This window comes from Dermacentor albipictus, chromosome 2, assembly GCF_038994185.2.
Source record: "Dermacentor albipictus isolate Rhodes 1998 colony chromosome 2, USDA_Dalb.pri_finalv2, whole genome shotgun sequence".
Lineage (NCBI taxonomy): Eukaryota > Metazoa > Arthropoda > Arachnida > Ixodida > Ixodidae > Dermacentor > Dermacentor albipictus.
The window spans coordinates 65,739,118-65,757,703 of record NC_091822.1 but is presented as its reverse complement, the minus strand read 5'-3'; the positions used below and the strand labels follow the sequence as shown (position 1 = coordinate 65,757,703).

The 18,586-nt window shown below is 48.9% G+C and overlaps 1 protein-coding gene across 1 annotated transcript in view; it reads right to left on the bottom strand.

Annotated features, from left to right (window-relative positions):
* The window catches only part of LOC135903266 (insulinoma-associated protein 1a-like), a 49,907-nt gene that overhangs the window by 11,551 nt on the left and 19,770 nt on the right, over positions 1–18,586 (bottom strand). The gene's annotated exons all lie outside the window — the stretch shown is intronic.

Genomic DNA, 18,586 nt, shown 5'->3' with positions numbered 1-18,586 from the left:
TTGCAGCGGGCGCCGTTTCTCCTTAGATAACTGGGCGGACTACTGCTGAAGTAGTGCTCGGAGGACGGTCTGTGCTGTGTGTGGACAAAGACAGAAAGAAATAATAAAAAAAAGTAACAGCGTCGTTAACTCCGCATGTTGAGCAGAGTTGTGGCCCAGCACACACGCATGCGATTGCCCGAAACGGCCATTTTGATCTATTGTTTTTCGTGCGCGTTCTTCGTACACGGTATAAGCGAGGAAGTGGGTCGAACGTACGCGTGCTCGTGGCTGCGGCTAATGTTTTGATTTATCTGCTACGCATGCTTATTTATGCGGCGTGCGGCTCTCCTTCCAGCTGTAGGTGGGTGTCCTAAACGCCACGTCGTATGTTCCAAACTGGATGTATATCGCATAAAGCTGTAGCTTCGCCGTAGTAAGGGCATCTATTATTTGTATACTTAAATACAATCCCTCCGTTTTACTTGAAAGCGATGACTTGGAACCCTATTGGCATTTGCGTTCTATGTCCTGAGAAATGTCTGTATTCGCCAATAATTTCAGTTTGAATTCCGAGCTCGTGAGCTGTTTGGGACGGCTTTTTCCTGCAACTCATCTGTCTGTTTTAAAACGCATGACAATAAACAGTTTCATTTTATTTTACGCGCAGTCGTAGCAGAGAGTTACGAAAGGATTGTGACAATTCTTAAACCACCCCTCACGTATTTTGGCCATTGCAAACTGAAAAGCGCGGGGGGCAGATCACTCAGCGGTAATCGCGTCTGCGATGTGTCAAACGGTACAAAAAGCTGATGATATTTCAAACAGGAGCTCAAGTTCTCTTCCCTTCGAAAGAGCCCACCCTTCCTGCCAGATAATCACGGTTGAGCACGCAAATGCCTCTTCGTAACACTCACTGCTTGCAACGTGCCGATTATGGTACGTGACCTCGGTGCAATCTCGGTTTACACTGTGCAGGGTTTACGTACGCTGTGTACAGAGTTTAAAACCGAAATTTGCGCACGAGTGTTGGACATGTGCAATTTTTCGCACGAGCGCACGCGTGTGGGGCGGCTTGCGGCGCTGGGCGCCTCAAGCGTGAATCGGCCTTTCCCTTATACCGGCGCGTTATTGCCCGGAGTTGCGTGCGGTCCCTCACCCAGTGCGGCAAGGGCATCGCCAAACCAGCACCAATTGCTGTTTTGCGGCTGTGGGAGGAAGGATGAGCAACGTTGACGAGTACTTCAAACAGGAAAGTCTGGTTGGCGGTGTTGACTTATACGCCGATAATTATGCATATTGCGCGAGGGAAGAGATCCGCAGTGCCATCGCTTTGTCCGAAATCTTCTGAAAAGTCCGCGGCGCAAGTAAAAAAAAAACAAAAAAATGGAGTTCGACTTGCGCTTACACGTCAGTAGACGGTTTAATCGCTAGGCATTCCGGTTATCATCGTGTAACAGCCGTTTTGTTGCGCTTCCACTTTAGAAAAGCTGTACGTATGATCGCCAGCTTGACGCGAACGTTTGGCTCACGCAAGGACAAGCACGCGGTTGTCGGGTTACAAAGTTGCGCACGTCGCAGTTTCGCAGCCCAGCCCCAACTTCACGCTAGCAGAAAGAAAGGCCCCTGGCCCGTCGATGATGCCAGGAAAGGGCAACCCAGGTCTGGCACGAATCCGCAAATATCCTCGTTTCTAAATGCTCTTTGCCATAGACCGGGCGACTTCGCTAATAATGCGACAAGCATCAGGATCGGTTCTAATTTTTTTTCTTAAGAACAATTTTAGCATAAGGAGATTTCGTCCGTTACGCCCAGCTTAAACATAAGCTCGTGGCGTAAGACAAGGCCGCTAGTGAAGGCTGGCCTAGATCTCCGGTCTTTGCTAGATGCACGTGCGTGTAGTGGCTCGAGTTTCCATACGCCACTCGTTCACTAACAATAATAAAAGAAAAACAAGGGACACGACTAAACCCTAAGATATATTAGATAACAACGAGCAGAATAAGCGTGCGAAGAAGCGTTTGTTTACTTTGCGCTTTATTCTATGTGCCTAAAAGGAAGCCCCCCTCGAAAAAAAAATATAAAAAGGAGCTTCGTATGATTTCCAAGGAAATCGATAAAATTCCACCTTCACCAACTTCCATGCGGTGTTAATTTAACCGTTGCGAAATCTTACGCACAAGAGTAAAGAGAAACTGATCTTCTTTCTTTTTTTTTCACCGCGTTTACAGGTTCTCGTAGCCAGTAGCCATTCTCCTCCCCCCTGCGTGACAGCAAGCAGTGAACGCAGGTTTTTCGCCGGCAGTGGCACTGCATGTCCGATTCGAAACAACAAGCACACGAGGCCTATAACAGAAATTTGCAATGACGCCTAGCGATATGTGCCCTTTACAGGACAGCGAACCCGCACAAATGATTATAGCACTGACTATAGTGTTAACTCTTTTGCTGGGATGTGATCGTGTGTGTGTGTGTGTGTGTGTGTGTGTGTGCGTGTGTGTGTGTGTGTGTGTGCGTGCGTGTGTGTGTGTGCATGCGTGCGTGCGTGTGTGTGCGTGTGTGTGTGTGTTTGCGTGTGTGTGCGTGCGTGTGTGTGTGTGCGTGCGTGTGTGTGCCGCTATTTCTATCTTAATTATCTGTCTACGTCCGCCACTTGAATTTCTTAATGTAGGGCAGCAAACTGGATTTTTTTTGTTCTGGTTAACCACCTTACTTTTTCATTTCTTTTGCATATTTCTCTCTGCATGGTTACACTACAGCGTGCAAATATGTTGTAGGACTTCGCGGGCCAGGTTCATTCAGCTTCTGGCTCACATTTCTCCCAACGAAGTTATATATATAAGTTTTTTTTAGTTAAACTTCCAGAACGAAATTTCATCGCGTCAATTGGGCGACCTTTCATAGCTGCCTTTGTCAAGATTTACACAGTCTGCGCGAAATCAAAATACATGTAATGCTAAAATAAATGAAATCACCATGGTCGAAGAAGTGTGCTTTGTAAGGCCGGCATCACGCTAAGGCTTTTTTTTTTAACCAGTTCCAGCAGGAACGATATTGAAGGGCGTAGAGCTCTATACATAAAACGGCCCGGCGCCCATCGTCAAGCCCGAAGCTCTCATTATGCAGCGGCAAGCAAACATGGGGCTCAGCAGCTTTACGCAATCTTCTCTAAACGTGCCCGCAAGCTCTTCGAACAAATGGCGCAAGCTTCTAATCGAAAAACCTCGCTCCCTTATGAAAAAGATGAGAAGGCGTTGTGTTACTAGCACTGCGTGACGCGGTTATCAAAACATACGTCGGGCCTGGTTTTCCCCGTAATTGATCCCACCGGCTCCGTTCCAGAGGCAGACGTTGCCCGCTTGGCAATTTGGGAGGCATACAAAACAGGTAGTAAGCAAATTGAAAAACAAAACACGCATTGCCAGTTGCGCGGGGCATGAGAGCAGATGACACGCCCACTTTAGGATGGGATTAGGCGGCCAAATCGGAACTGGCAACCCCTGTAATCACTCCCGATCCGGCCTTCCCCCACCCTCACCCGGGTCGTCTATCCAGCCATCTATATGCACACCCCGGTCACGGGCGCGCTTTCCCGACCTCCTTCAAACCATCCTCCTTTCTAACTGTCCTCCTCTTTGCCGCAGGCAGCTTTCCATGGTAACGCAAAAGGATCCTGGGATGAAAATGCGACAAGAAAAAAGCACGAAACTAATGCTTACTCCGTATAGTTCCCACATAAGGCCCACACGCGCTCGAAGGAAAAGAATGCGCTCTCCCTCACCGTAGAATGCGAATACCGGGAAAAAAAGGCGACCACGATGAAGCCGATGCTGATTAAGCTTGCATGGTAAGTGACAGCTCGCAATCAAAGATGAAAAAGATAAAGCGACAGTGACGCGAGTAGTCGCAAAGGAAAAAAAAACAAAGTGAAAAGAAAACATCAAACAAAACGAGAGGTGGTTCGACCCTCAAGCCCCCGCTCCCGTAGCGAGAAAACCATCGTTCTCTCCCCTCGTCCCTGTATTTCCCTTCATACAATTTCCTCACCTTCGCCTCTTCGCTATGTTGCCTTTTTTTTCTTTGCTCTGCAGAGCTTTCCGTGCGTAGGGACGCTATAGGGAAAGGGTGCGGCGAAGTGCGGGCGCCACTGGTTCGCGCGTGTCCACACGACAGGCGTCTGTCTCGCCGTGTCAGAACGCGTTAACCGACCTGCCGAGGGAAGGCCGTCCCCGAGCGATGCTGCCACTCCAGTGCAAGCATTTTATCCCCGTCGCTTCCAGCAGCTTCTGTTCATTTGCGCGCGTCGGCGTGGGCCGTGGGCGTCGATGGACTGGATGTGGTCGCGCGCGCGACAGTGCTCCCCACTCGCCTTTTATACTGAGCGGCGTGTGTGCGGCAGTGCCATATATTGCACTAAGATGCTCCCTATTTTCCTTGTACGCGCGTTCCCTTTTTAGAATACAGAACTTATAACATCGCGACATGACACAGACCACAGGAAAAAAAAAGGAATCGCGGGACAGGACACCAATCGAGAACCCGCGGTTTCTTTGAAAGCGAATCATCATCATCACCATCATCATAATCATCATCACCATCATCACCATCATCATCATCATCATCATCAGCCTGGTTACGCCCACTGCAGGGCAAAGGCCTCTCCCATATTTCTCCAACAACCCCGGTCATGTACTAATTGTGGCCATGCCATCCCTGCAAACTTCTTAATCTCATCCACCCACCTAACTTTCTGCCGCCCCCTGCTGCGCTTCCCTTCCCTTGGAATCCAGTCCGTAACCCTTAATGACCATCGCTTATCTTCCCTCCTCATTACATGTCCTGCCCATGCCCATTTCTTCTTCTTGATTTCAACTAAGATGTCATTACCTCGCGTTTGCTCCCTCACCCAATCTGCTCTTTTCTTATCCCTTAACGTTACACCTATCATTCTTCTTCCCATAGTTCGTTGCGTCGTCCTCAATTTGAGTAGAACCCTTTTCGTAAGCCTCCAGGTTTCTGCCCCGTAGGTGAGTACTGGTAAGACACACTGTTATACACTTTTCTCTTGAGGGATAGTGGAAACCTGCTGTTAATGATTTGAGAATGCCTGCCAAACGCACCCTAGCCCATTCTTATTCTTCTGGTTATTTCGGTCTCATGATCCGGATCCGTGGTCACTACCTGCCCTAAGTAGATGTATTCCCTTACCACTTCCAGTGCCTCACTACCTATCGTAAACTGCTGTTCTCTTCCGAGACTGTTAAACATTACTTTAGTTTTCTGCAGATTACTTTTCAGACCCACCCTTCTGCTTTGCCTCTCCAGGTCAGTGAGCATGCATTGCAATTGGTCTCCTGAGTTACTAAGCAAGGCAATATCATCAGCGAATCGCAAGTTGCTAAGGTATTCTCCACCAACTTTTATCCCCAATTCTCCTCAATCAAGGTCTCCGAATACCTCCTGTAAACACGCTGTGAATAGCATTGGAGAGATCGTATCTCCCTGACTGACGCCTTTCTTTATTGGGATTTTGTTGCTTTCTTTATGGAGGACTACGGTGGCTGTGGAGCCGCTAACGCATTTGTTTGCATTCCCCTCACCCGCGTTGCTAAATCTGTCTTTTATGCGAAGCATATTACGAGAGCTCAACCCAGCTCCTCAGGCGCGGCGGTGTCGCCTTCAATACCACGTGACACCGTGACGTCACGACAGAGGAGAAATGGGGCTCCAACTCGCGCCGTCGCTCGCGGCGTCGCGGCGGTATATAAGCAGCTGCGCTTGCCTCTGCTTGACGCTCAGGAGGTGAGATGCCTCCTGGAGACAGAGCTGCTCGTTGGAATGAGAAGCGAAGGTTGCAGCGTGCTACAGAGACTGATTTTCTAGGTGGCTTTGGCTCAACTCTTGCAAGATGGGCTGGGTGGGAATCGAACCAGGTCAGTGTGAGACGGAGACGCTACCACTGAGCCACGAGTACGATGCTTCAAAGCGGTACAAAAGCGCCTCTAGTGAATGCGGTGTTGCCTTAGAAACGAGCTGTTTCTAAGGCTCAGGCGTGCGTCGCTTGCTCAGGCGCACATTTCGTTGCCGCGCCGAACGCTGCGTTGCTCGACGCTCACCGCGTCCAATGCGGGGCGCGTAGTCGCTGCGCCGTAGCACACTGTCTTACACCCCTTGGCGGGTCGACGGGAACGTTGTCGCGTTCCACTCTTGAAGGCGAAGCAGAGTAACGCATGAGTTGTTTCTTCGTCTAGCCGAACCAAATATAGCCAAGCAACAGCAGTTCACCAGGCTAAACAGTGGTTCAACAACTAAAATAAAGGCTAGTATGCTTCGCATCCTGGGCTTAACCTTACCTAAGCCACAGCCATTTTTTGGCATCTGTGCGTTCCTACGGCCCCACAGATGGCGCCCCGTTTGGTGTAGAGAGATTAACCAGACGGCGTTGGGCCTTCTGGCTTTGGGGGCCCGCGGTATAAGCACAAATGAGGCAGTGCAAGGCGACACGTGTTGAGCTTCTTATCAAGGCATAGACGCATAGAAGGCATTAGTGCTGAAGAAAGATAAAGAAACATGGATGAAAAGAAATGGCCGGCTAAAATGCAGAAATATCTATATTTCAGGAGCGTGGACATGCAGTGGAGGAAGAGGTGAAGAAAGCGGGTAACCTAGTACAGGGTAATTGAAAGTGTAAAGGGACGACCAAGACTCATAAAAAAGAAAGTGAGGGAAACAGAGATGGCAACTTGGATGAAAAGGATGCGAACAAGATAGACCACGGAGATTTAAAAAAAATAGCTAGCAAGAAATCGGAAAGGAAAATACGTATGAGAACGCAAAGGGGAGTGCCTTGCTGTTTGAGTCCCGAACAGTGGCTGCCTGAAGACAAAAACACACCAGAGCAACTGTTCGCCACAGAATGAGGCAGGCGTGTGTTGCGAAAAATAAAAAGAAGTCCGAATACGGCTCTGCACATCGTAATGAAATTGCAAGATATTGACCCAGGGAGACCCGTAGGGAGTGTCCACCTTCCAGAGGCGTTGGAATTCAAAGAAGATGGAAGGATGGTCAGTGGTCGCGATAAGTAAGAGATGATTAGAGTATTAGGGGAAGAAAAACAGGCAAGATATTGATAGAACAGCAGTCGTTGCAAGTGTAGATAATGCTGCACTATAATGATAGAGGTTTTAAATACGAAATTTAAGATCCAGATCAGATAGACAGAAGGGCAGATAGCAACGGATGTAGTAAAACCTGATTAAATTGAGCAGGCTCGTGGGCTATTTCTACGCGCCCAGATTCAATGGGGATGCTAATAAACATCATCATCATCAAGGAGCATGTATAGGCTTTCTAGATGTGTAGCCTGATGTACACACATTGCCTGTCTCGGAGCCCCCAGATTGCATAGCGGCGCTCCGATATGATGAGCGAAGGATGATCATGATGCTATATGTTCATGAAAATGATCACGACGACAACGATGGTGATAACCATGATGACGATAACATGCTCTCACATTGACAAAGTGTCATCGACGGACTCCACCGAAAAAATTTTCTTGGTATTTTTAAATCAAGTTTCTAGCCGTGTTTATACAGTCTTGAAACCAGATACTCGTTTGTTGAAAGAACAAGAAAAAAAACTAGATTGAAGTTATCGTCATACGTTCAAGCGAGGAACACGAGGACCAAGAAAGAAGTCGGCCATTACAATTTATACTCAAAATTGAATAAAAGAGAGAGAGAGAGAGGAGGAAGAGAAACACGCTCTGATCACTTGCAATGATATCGTACTGATCGTCCGCAGAGGCTCTTATATTGCTAATGTGAGAAAGCTATTCGTACGTTCGATGCCTAGAGGGAGTTTTAAAACGATACGTTTAAAAAAGTTAAAAAGAAAAGAGAATTAACGATCCAGCTCGTCAACTCGGAACTATGCGCAAAATGAACTACTTGTAAATCGTGCCCAATGTTGGCCTTACTGTTCAATAGTTTCGATTCGTATGAAAAACGCATTCACGGGAACGCTGCATGCAGTTTCGAAGTGGCTTTTTCCTGTCTTTCTTTTTTGTTTGTTCGCGTTCACGGATGACCGCTACTTGAAGCCCCTAAACGATGTGGGCGATGGGTCGCCCCATGCATTGGCAGCCGTTCGATAAAAGCCATGACGGGAACGCGCCACCGTGATAGGGAAGCGCCGTTTTTCTTTTAGAGATCGCGCGCTCTGTTGGCAAAGTCAAGCCAGGAAACGAAGAAGCGACGCAGCTGGTAATGTCGCTGTAGAAGAATCCATATATCCGGAAAAGCGATAGGGTATCGAGTGCGCTGATCATGAGTTTTAAAGACGCAAACTTGAGACGTTAAAAAAATGCGGGGCCAAGAAGGAATGACGTGGCGCGAGATTCGACGCAATATAGAACAGAAATGGCTAATCGAAGGCTGCTTGCTGGGTTCCCTATAGCTTTGGAGCGTGCGGGGAACTTGAAGCTAGCGGACGCGTCACACGTGCCGCGAAAGGAGCCAACTCACAAAACAGAAACAAAGCGTCAGAAGACAAAAAAAGGAACGGTCACTAAACACCAGAACGTGGCCCCTGAGAGAGACGACGAAGCGACGTATGTGGCGTCACCAGGAATAGCGACGTGGGACACTTCATATGCAGTACGGGGGTGCCGCGAGGCCGGCTTAATCCTAGCCACGCGATTCGAGACCGTGCTAGTCCCAGCAAGCTGTCCGAGCTTTGTGTGCTTATGCGATGCGCGCGATTGACGCCGGGACGCCACCGAGGTGGTTCGCGCCGTGGTCGAAGAGGCCGGCGCCTCCGGCCGAAGGGTTTTGAGTGATGGGCGCCGGCGATAAGAGAAGTGCGGTGGGAGGCGAGAAATGCAGAGAGAGAAGGGGGGGGGGGGGGTTGTATCCATCAGGGCGCCGTGGCCAAGCGGCTCCCTCGGACACGCAGCGCGCGGCCCCGTTTCCCACAGGCTGTATCTTCCCTATCTCCCGCGCTGTTGTCGTGACGCCGTTGGGAACCGTTGGGTGCGCTCGGGCCCTCACTCCCGCATTCTGAGTGGTGGCGAGAAGGCAGCGCAGGCTGTAACAGCTGAGGCGCTGGCTGGCGGTGCAGTTATTTCCCAGGCCATGGCGCACTCTTCAAACACCTACGTTGCATCGCTCCCGCCACCTCTCTCTCGCTCCCTCTCTCTCATCACATTTTTTTAAAGCTTTTCTTTTCATAGCCAACAGGCGTCTTGGGCGCAACAAACGGCGTTGAGCCGCGGATAGCGGCCTGCAGAACAAGGCGCCCGGTTAGTGCGCTGCCGCTAACCTAATATCGTGCAGCCTGACCTACCGGTGGCGAGCGTAGCAGCGACAAAATGTACGTAGAACAAATGGCGATCTTGGACTAGTATTTCTTGTCTCACTGTTCGCGTAGTGATTGCGCGGATGCGGAGGCGCTTATCCTGCCGTCTATTGCATGTGTCCATGTAATCCGTTCTCGAGCTCTTTCTATGTAGAAATTCCTCATTTCCGATGTGGGCCTCTGATCTGATAGTCAAATATGAATCTGGGAAAAAGTCACGTCCATCCACCATTAATTGTGACGTTACAGGAGAAAGACACGAATTTTCGACAGTCTCTAGAGAACGCGCCTTGTCGCACCACTCTGTTAGTGTTTATACCTGCATGGACACGGAAACGCGTTTATCTGTAAATGGCATTTGTTGGAGGTCTGGAGCGTGCGTGAGCATGCATGTTGGCGGGGCCTTTCGGTCGGGCCAGCACGAGCGTGTGGCGCTTAAAAGGAAACTCATTCCGGGTCGCGTTAGGCGAATCTTTGGTATAGGTGATGTTACCCCCCCCCCCGCCACGAGCGCACTTAGTCGAACTACGTTCGGTTTGGGTCAGCTATTGTGCAAACAGCTCACGTGACAGGTCAAAGATAGATGCAGACGACGTAAAAGCAGTCGCGAATCACGTGTCGGTGAGCCCATGGGCGACGCGAATGATTGACAGCATCGAGCGGCTCTACCGTGCGTATTCACTAGCGAGAAACTGGGTTGGCACGTGCATGTCTGCACTCTCTAAAATATTGCAAAACCGCCTAACGCTACTTGACGACTCCGTTCGAAATAAGCGAATGTGTCCGATATTGTGTTTATTATCACGGGAGCTTCTTGAAAACCTTTCAGCCATGCTGCCCACTAAATAAAAAGAAAAAAAAAGGTGTGTCATCGGTAACTATATTGTAGAGCGCTAGACGATACACTTCTCGTCAACCTACCAATCAACCAGCCCTGTTGCGAATAAAAGCAAAACAAAAAAACCGCTCAACGGAACAATGTTTCAATTTCACCTCGCGACAAGAAGTACATTTATTTACCACGAGTAAATAATTAATGGCGGTTCGCATGCCTTTTTTTCTTTTTTTTCATCTCATATATTTTGTAACCATTAGGAACAACAAACGACAAAGTGGCCTTACGTAGACTAGGCGTGTATTTACTCCACACAGCGCTTACACAATGGATGAGATGCTGATGTATGCGTGCCCGCACGCACACGTTCAGAGAGAGAGAGAGAGAAAAGAGAGAGACAGGAAGAGATTCCTCCTTGTTAGATTATCTTCCAAGAACCGATTTTTTATCCTCGATGACGGAGGCTGTTAAAAACGGCATGGTTTTAAATGGCTGCGGATTATTATTTGCAACCTGAGATTCTCCAGTGTGCAGCCAATTCTCCATCCTAAATAAAGCGTCCTTGCATTCCGCTCCCATCGAAATGCCGCTGCCGCCATCTTGCACTGTGCTCAGCATCAGGACGGCGTGCATTGCAGTGTAGTAGTGCGAAACATGGAATTGTAAGTGCAGCAACGCCGTTGTATATAGTACCTATAACGAAGTAGTGCTCTACTCTGAACAGAGACACACGGATGCACATTTCTGCTCTAGGCGATCAGCTAACCTTAGGGTCGACATAAAAAAAATACGATGTGCGACCCATCACATGGATTACCCGCAAGATTACTGACCTTGGAGAGTGGGATATACCTCGGTACCTCTGCTACATTAATTAGCACCACGAGAATAATCGCGCACATTCGGGTCCGTAATATGCCCGTCATGATGCCCTTGCACCGACTTCGACCGAACACTGCTTAGTCGGCCGTTTTCGCTGAGAGACGCAACAGCAACACGTCTCGATCAACTGCCGCACGGAGATCTACAGAGTGTTCCGGCTCGTATGCTCAACGAGAGAATCCGCGCCACGAAATCGAATATATCTTCTTTTTCTTTCCCCCCGTAAGCCGAGCGTTCAACCGACATGGAGGCAAAAATTGGTCCTAACCACTCAACCAAGTTGGATTTGTGGGAGGAAGGAATGAAAAGACAAAATAAACGCGCAAAGGCAAACGAAAACAAGCGCTGCTCATTCGGCCCGCCTCATACTGCCACCGGTGCCCATCCTCGATCCACTTCTCCATTATCGCATCATCTGGATCGACCCTTCTGTTTCGTCCCTTTATTTTTGTGTCGCATCCACGAATCGCGTGTCGTACGCCATGGCGTGTATGCGTTTTTACATGCGCAGACTGTCAGGTAGGAGGCGCGGAGCAGGGCACCACCACGTATCATCATCCGCTGCGACCAACGCGCTCAGTCCACACCACGCAAGCAAGCGCGGCCCTACGCAGCGTAATCGCCTTCCTCCTCGCCACAGCCGAAGTAATGAGAGAGAGAGCGAGCGTTACGAAGCTTGCCACCCGCTCCCCCTGATCGCTATCCAAACCAAAAGACAAGCGCCGATGGCTGTCACGTGACGGCTGGACGCCACGCGACTCGATGCTGCTGGCAGATGGTGCAGCTGCCGACGCTTCAAGCCATTCAATGTGATCACCCCCTCCCCTCGTCCGCTCCCCCTCAAACCCCGCGGCGGCGGCGGCGCGGCGGTTGCGTGTATTAATGCGGCCGTTCCCCTGCCGCTTTTGAACTGAGAGTGGCCGGCTAACGGTTCCCTACGCGTGCACAAGCCCGTATAGCTGCGGCGGCTCGTGACACGAGTGCGATCTATGAGAACGCGAGCGTAGAAGCAAAACAAGAAAGTGTGGTAACGGGGATCCACGCGCTCTCTCTCCCTAGCTCGACGTTTTATTTCTTGTATTGTTCCCTCCTCTCTAGCTGTCCGCTAACAACGATGCCATAACCTGTACTTCTCTCTCTCTCTCTATCTCTCTCTCTCTCTCGTTTGCTGCCTACTCCTCGCGATAGGTAGCATCCTTGCGGCCATAGCGTTAGCTTTCTCCATTCTCCGGCCTCGCGTTTCCAGTTACAAAATCTAGCGTTCACGAACCTCTTTTGCTCCTTTCCTATGTACTCTTCCCCTCTCTTTCCGTCTGCCAGATCGGCTGCCTGCAACCTTCTCTCTCTCTCTCAAACTTTCACTACAGCCAGCACATACGATAGCTCTCACGACCCTTCCCTTCGGATTTTATGGGAATCCTCAGAACTATTTCACTTTCCATCTCAGCCTTCCCTTTGTCTTTCCTTCTCCTCCGTCTAGCACTTCTCGCGACTCAGCTTCGCCTTTTTTTTTTTTGCTTTCGCCTACCTCTTCATGCTTAATTCTTTCCTCTCCACAGTCCATCCGTTCGGATCTCCCTTTTATCCCGGGCCTACCTAAGCGCTCCGCTATGCCTTCCGCCCCGTTTGCTCGGCAGACAAAGAGAGACAGAGCAGGAAAGGGAAGGGAGTTGGGGGAGGGGGTCTGCTGCATCGGCGGTATGACATGTGGTTCGGTGGCGGCGTCTGCGAGCACCAAATCACCCCTCCCCCACCCCTCCCCCTCCACCTGCTGCAGCATGTAGGTATAGTACGGGACCGTTGTGCGGGGGAGACCGTATGGTTCGAGTTGGTCGCATAACGACGCACTGTTCTCTCTACGGGTCGCTATGACGCGTCCCTACTTAAACGAAAAAAAAAAAAAACGCCCGCGGGTGCAGTCAGCCGGGAGTACGCGTGCTGAGGAATAAAAACTGTCGACACGCCGCCTGCTGGCTCCGTTCGGCTGAGCCTCGTCTCGTTCTCAGGAGCACCAGATCACTGTTGTGCTTAGAGCAATAAACCGCAACATTATTACGCGCACTGTCGGTATAACGTCTAAAGACACATACTAGGCAGGCTGCGTTTAACGCTCTACGTTTTGAGCGCACATGCGGGTATTGGCAAAGGTCTCCTGCCGACTTACGTTCCGCGAAAACTCCGTCGTCGCCCGGCATGGCTCAACGCAGGACAACGCACCTAAAACGAGTCGTCGCTCACGTAAAGCAATCTCTGTAATTACCGCTAAAGACGCACCGACTGTTTTCTATACGGAATCACGCAACCAAACAACAAACGCTACGTAAATATCCTCACTGCTAGGAATGTGCGCCGTCAGACTCACCATTCTTTTAACAAACGAAATATGTTGACTTTCTATCCCGTTTTAAAACGAATAGCTTTCTTCAACTTTTTCGCCGTCCCGTTTTTGTACTGTGACTCTTTTCTGCTAAGGAACTTGCACAACCCCGTTGCGCAGTGCGTTGGTCGGCGAACGCTAACACTGTTTGAGCAGGGTCTTTCTATACTTTCCTTCAATGAAAAGTATTGAAGGGCCCCGGTTATAGCTCTTTATAGAGGCACGGAATGCTTTCGCGAGAGCTTTGTGGCTAGCGAAGGTTGATACCATCTCTTCTTTCTTTTTTTCAGATTGCCTGCGGCAGAGAGCACAGTTCCAGCCACTGAGCTTAATGACACGATGATGCGGCCGTTACTTCTACGAGAAATCAAAGCGCTTAAATGAATAACTGACATTAGCACGCCAATTAAGTTTCTAATTAATTACCTTACGGCACATATTTTCATCTGCGATTTATACAGCCGGTGAATTTACAAGGGTACACTGGGAACTAATTCTCAGGACTGCACCAGTTTGGAGATATTATTTGTCAAATTGTCCAACCGAATGTGTTCCAGTTACTTTTGGGCTTCAATGCATAAAAGAGCGTTTTCCTACAAAAGTAAGGCGAACGAAAGCGCATTTTTATCGCAAGTTTGACGGCGCATATCTCGATACCGGTGCCATCCTCAGAATTCGTTCCAAAGCCACCCCCCACCCCCGACATGCCTTTCCAACTCACCAGCTATTATTCGTAGATTGAAATGTGTGCCGTAAAGTAACAATATAATTAAAAAGTTAACTATTGCAGTTATGCTATTCATTCAATTAAGCATTTTAATGTCTCCTGCAAGCAATGGTCGTCTCATCGAGTAGCCTAGCCGAAGGGTAAGAAGTGCGCTATCCGCCACAGGCACACTTAACAAAAATAAGAAATCGGTGCATGCTAAGGTAAGAACACCCCATATATCTAAATGACGTGGTAGACGGCGGCGCCTGGTGGCGTTTCTCTGCCATCTCGGCGTACGGTTGCCGGTGCGTTTGTCGCGGAAGTCCACAGCGCGTCTCTCGTCGAGGTGTCACGAAAGGTATTCTTCTCCCATGGACAACGCACAAGTCCATTCCATATACTCGCAACTAGAGCTAGGGGAATATTAACTTGTTCGGGATATCGAATAGTCAGACGCAGACGCACGTATTTACAGCAGGAATATTTACTTCGATGTAATTTACCGACTTGTACTGAGTAGTGCAATCAAGACTGTTAACTATCAGGTGACAAATAAGGAGTTTTAAATACAAGGTAAATAATTGTCATTAAAAGTACTGCACGAGCCTCTCAAAATTGTTCGAGCCTGATTGCAAACTGCCTTTCCAGGAATGAATGGCTGCTGTATTACTAGCTTTTCATAAAACCCTGAATGAATAGTTGCTCGAAAAAGATGAGAATTTGTGGGAAAATAAAAAAAATCTACGAAAGAACTTGAATTTGGCCCGTTGAAAAGGAACATCATTGGTTGTAGCGTAAACGGTACCTTGATTAGACTGCCAAGAACACTAAACGACAGATTATAAGCAACAATCACAGGTTGTCATGTCGGCTACAACCGTAAAACCATAAACTAGCTAAACAGGAACACCATTACTTGCACCACTTATTTTGTTTCTGCATTGCTACGTACATTTCTGTCGTTGTATCCCTACTGATAATTTACGATACTTTATTTAGCAGACGGAGAACTGGAAGCCCACTTTAACAGTCGGTTATTGCTAACTATTTCTTTAATTTTTCGATATTCGAAAATACCCAATAGTTCATTCTCGAATACGAATAAAAATAGCGTGTGTGTAATAATCGATTCATATTCGAAACTTCCAATATTCGCCCACCCATACTTACAACCGTAATTATGACTACCTTCACTGTTCCACTTTGCTTGGCGCTGTTTGGCCATATCTGCCCCTTGTGCCAATGAAATCCATACATCATCATCTTTACTGTTCCCATATGACACTCAGCGCAGCCTCTGCGGTAATCGATTTGCGACTCGAACTACTCGCCCCCTATTGGTCGCGCCAAGAAACAGTCCATCCAGGTTCAATCTTGAAGCGAAAGAGGGCCTGCTGTCACGGCGTGCGCTGAGTGCCTTGTAGTTCTCAAATCGTCGTGATGGCACCGCGCACAAGCTTGAAAATGAGAAAAAAAAACGTTCACCTACGATTACAATACTCCCTAATGCGAAACTTTGAGCGCAGCTCTATACGTGTTTTCATTTCACGATATGTTGGCTGGCGCGGACAATCGCTCTCGTGCGGCACGCTGCAAACGGAGCGAAGTGTGGCGCGTCTGCCTCGTCAGTCGGGAGATCGCGAGAGGCAGCGCGTGGGTGACGCGTGGGTACGATTCACAGCAGCCACCGCAGACAGACCTTCACTCATGCAGCGCTTTGTTTCCATACAGACAACGCGCGCGCTACTCTGGCGGCGCCATATCGTAGCCATCGTCATCGCACAGCTCGTCTTGCGCGGCACTACGCTTGTCTTCTAACGCTTTCGTTCCATCAACGACGAGAGCGGCCCTTCGTCGCAGGGAAGTCAGACCACCAGTGTCAACGGCGTCCGCGCCCAAGGAAGCGTCACATCGAGCCTTACTCGTAGCCACTCGCCATCGCCCCTTGCAGAAGCAGTGATCCCGTCACACACACTGGTACCGTGGACTGGCCTCAGCAGCAGACGCCGTGGTCGATGGAATCACGGGCCCACACACATCACGGGCCCCGGACGCCACCTCGAAAACGCAGATGAGATAGCCCAGGCGGTTACGGATGCCGTGGCCGCCGGCAACTCAGCGCATGCGCGTGTCGTCTGCCCTCCGCTCCTCCTCCACTTTCCGCCTCATGGTTTCGCTGCACCCTAATCTTGCGCTTTCCTCCTCTTCTCTTCGCTATGGCCCTTTTTCATGTAGCCCTGAGCTCCGCGTTCGCTTTCATTCTTCGCGGTGCTCGTTCGCTCGGTTACGCCGACGCCGCGACGCTCGCCGTAGGAACAGGATATTAAGAGATGCGCTCCAGAAAATACGGATGTCGAAAGACTTGTCTACCATATGCGTGTCATTACGGTCAAAAGAAAGCAATGTATCATTTCATCTTTTCGCGAAAGAAGCTGACGACGTGCATCGGAGAACGACATGCAATGGATAAAAAGCTTCGCAATGGGAAACGGTGACGCCTGATACTACACCGGTTTGTTTCAAACCCTTCACTCGGGGCTTTCTTTCTTCACGGCGAGCAAAACATTGCATTCAATATCTTCCTGCCGTTTTAAATCGCGGAGAGAGAGAGAGAGAGAGCAAGGACAGGAAAGGCAGGGAGGTCAACCAGAGAAGCACACGGTTTGCTACCTTACACTGGGGATGGGGAAAGAGAATAGAAAGGGAAAAAAGGGAGAGAGTAAGCACTGAGTGCGTGAGGGAGGATACACACGGATACTACAGAAGGTCTCAAATCGCGGCAGGCACTTTAATAAACAATAGTGATGTACATTTAGGTTAATTTGATTTTGTCCGTTTATAGCTTTCTGCCGCAGCATCAGCGTTACCAATACCTTAAGCAGCAGGAGATGCTCTCGCTAATGTACTTTTGTCTGCAGGCACGGTAGCAGAAATGATAACTGCCTCGGAAGGTGTGTTGATGATGACACATGTTATGCCCACATAACGTTTTCACAGCATGCTTTAGTTTAGCGGCGCAAGCATAATGTGCTGTTTTCTCATTCAATGCGTTGAGTTGTCAGTTTATTTGCTCGCAAGAAATTTAGAAGCAAGAGCGAACAACGATCGTTCCAGCTTTGGAGCGTTCGACCTGCGCACAGCGCAGCTATAGTCGTCTTTCCGACACTGTTCGCGCACCTAAATTACAGACATAACTACAACTGGTTCAGCTAATTTTCAAGTCATGTATTTACACTAACACAAGTGACCTTGCCCAAAAGAAAACCTTCCCTAAATTTTGGAAACCCTTTGGAAGAAACTCAACTTGGTCCGATTGGTTGGTATTCACTTCTCGCGTTTCGGTAGAGTTTGAGAATGTCTACAGGCGGCAGGTGTCTGCTGTGTTCGCAAACCCGTGCCCTGCTTCGAACACTGTGTATTGCGAGCACGAACAAGCGCCAGTCATCGGACGCAGACGACGTTATCACACGTGTCAGCTAACTATTAAAAGAAAGATGCACCCCAACTCACAAATGGAACTCTCCTTTGTTTTTATACCAGGACACACTGACCAGGTAAAATTACAGTATTTAGCGTCGTTCTATCAGTGCAGAATATCCGTATTTAGCTTCTGAAAGCACGGCAGACGTTACTGCCCGTATATTGTGAGATGCTATATGGTATATACCCAAGCACGAGTAACAGTGCGTAGTTGCCTTTGAAGGTCGAAAACAGTCGAGCATCGTACCTGTACTAGTGGAACAACGTTGCCTACTAGTGCTTGCACTTTTCGAAGGCCCGCTAGTCACAAAAAAAATGTCCCTTTTTTAAGCTTCCGGCTCGCTCGAAAGGCTCTTTTTCTTTAAAAAAAACATCTTACGCGGCTCGATGGGCAGACCGGACGTTGGCGTGCACGGCGCAACAATTTCCACGGTTTCGTCGCTGAAGTCCTTGAGACCGATCAAAATAAGATAATCAGCATCAACGGCTCCTTCGACTTCGACAAGACACCTCGACTCGACGATAGACGCGTGAACGCAGCATCAAGCGAAAGAGCCGCCGTGAACCTGGATGTCATAGCCATCTTTGTTTATTGGGCAGTGTTTGCAGCACAAGTAACGGATTCTTGAGTTGCCAATAGTACGGTTCAGAAATCGAATAGTGCTAAATATTTTCACAATTATCTGACTTAGAATAAAATGTTATGTGTGATCTGCCTAAATGAAACAAAACTTGTGCCAGCCAATTAGATTCGCTTATTTACGTGGCGTCAAGAGGTTTTGCGTACCTACTGCTGCTTTTTCCGCGCAAGTATGACTTTATGTCCCTGGCTTTAAGATGAAACCTGAACGCCCTGGCAAAGTTTGTAGGTGATCTTCATATAAGTGCCCAGTTCGAGGTAATATTTTTTGCTTCAATTCGTAACCTTTTAATTGAGGATTAGCCTATTATCCATGACAAGTAC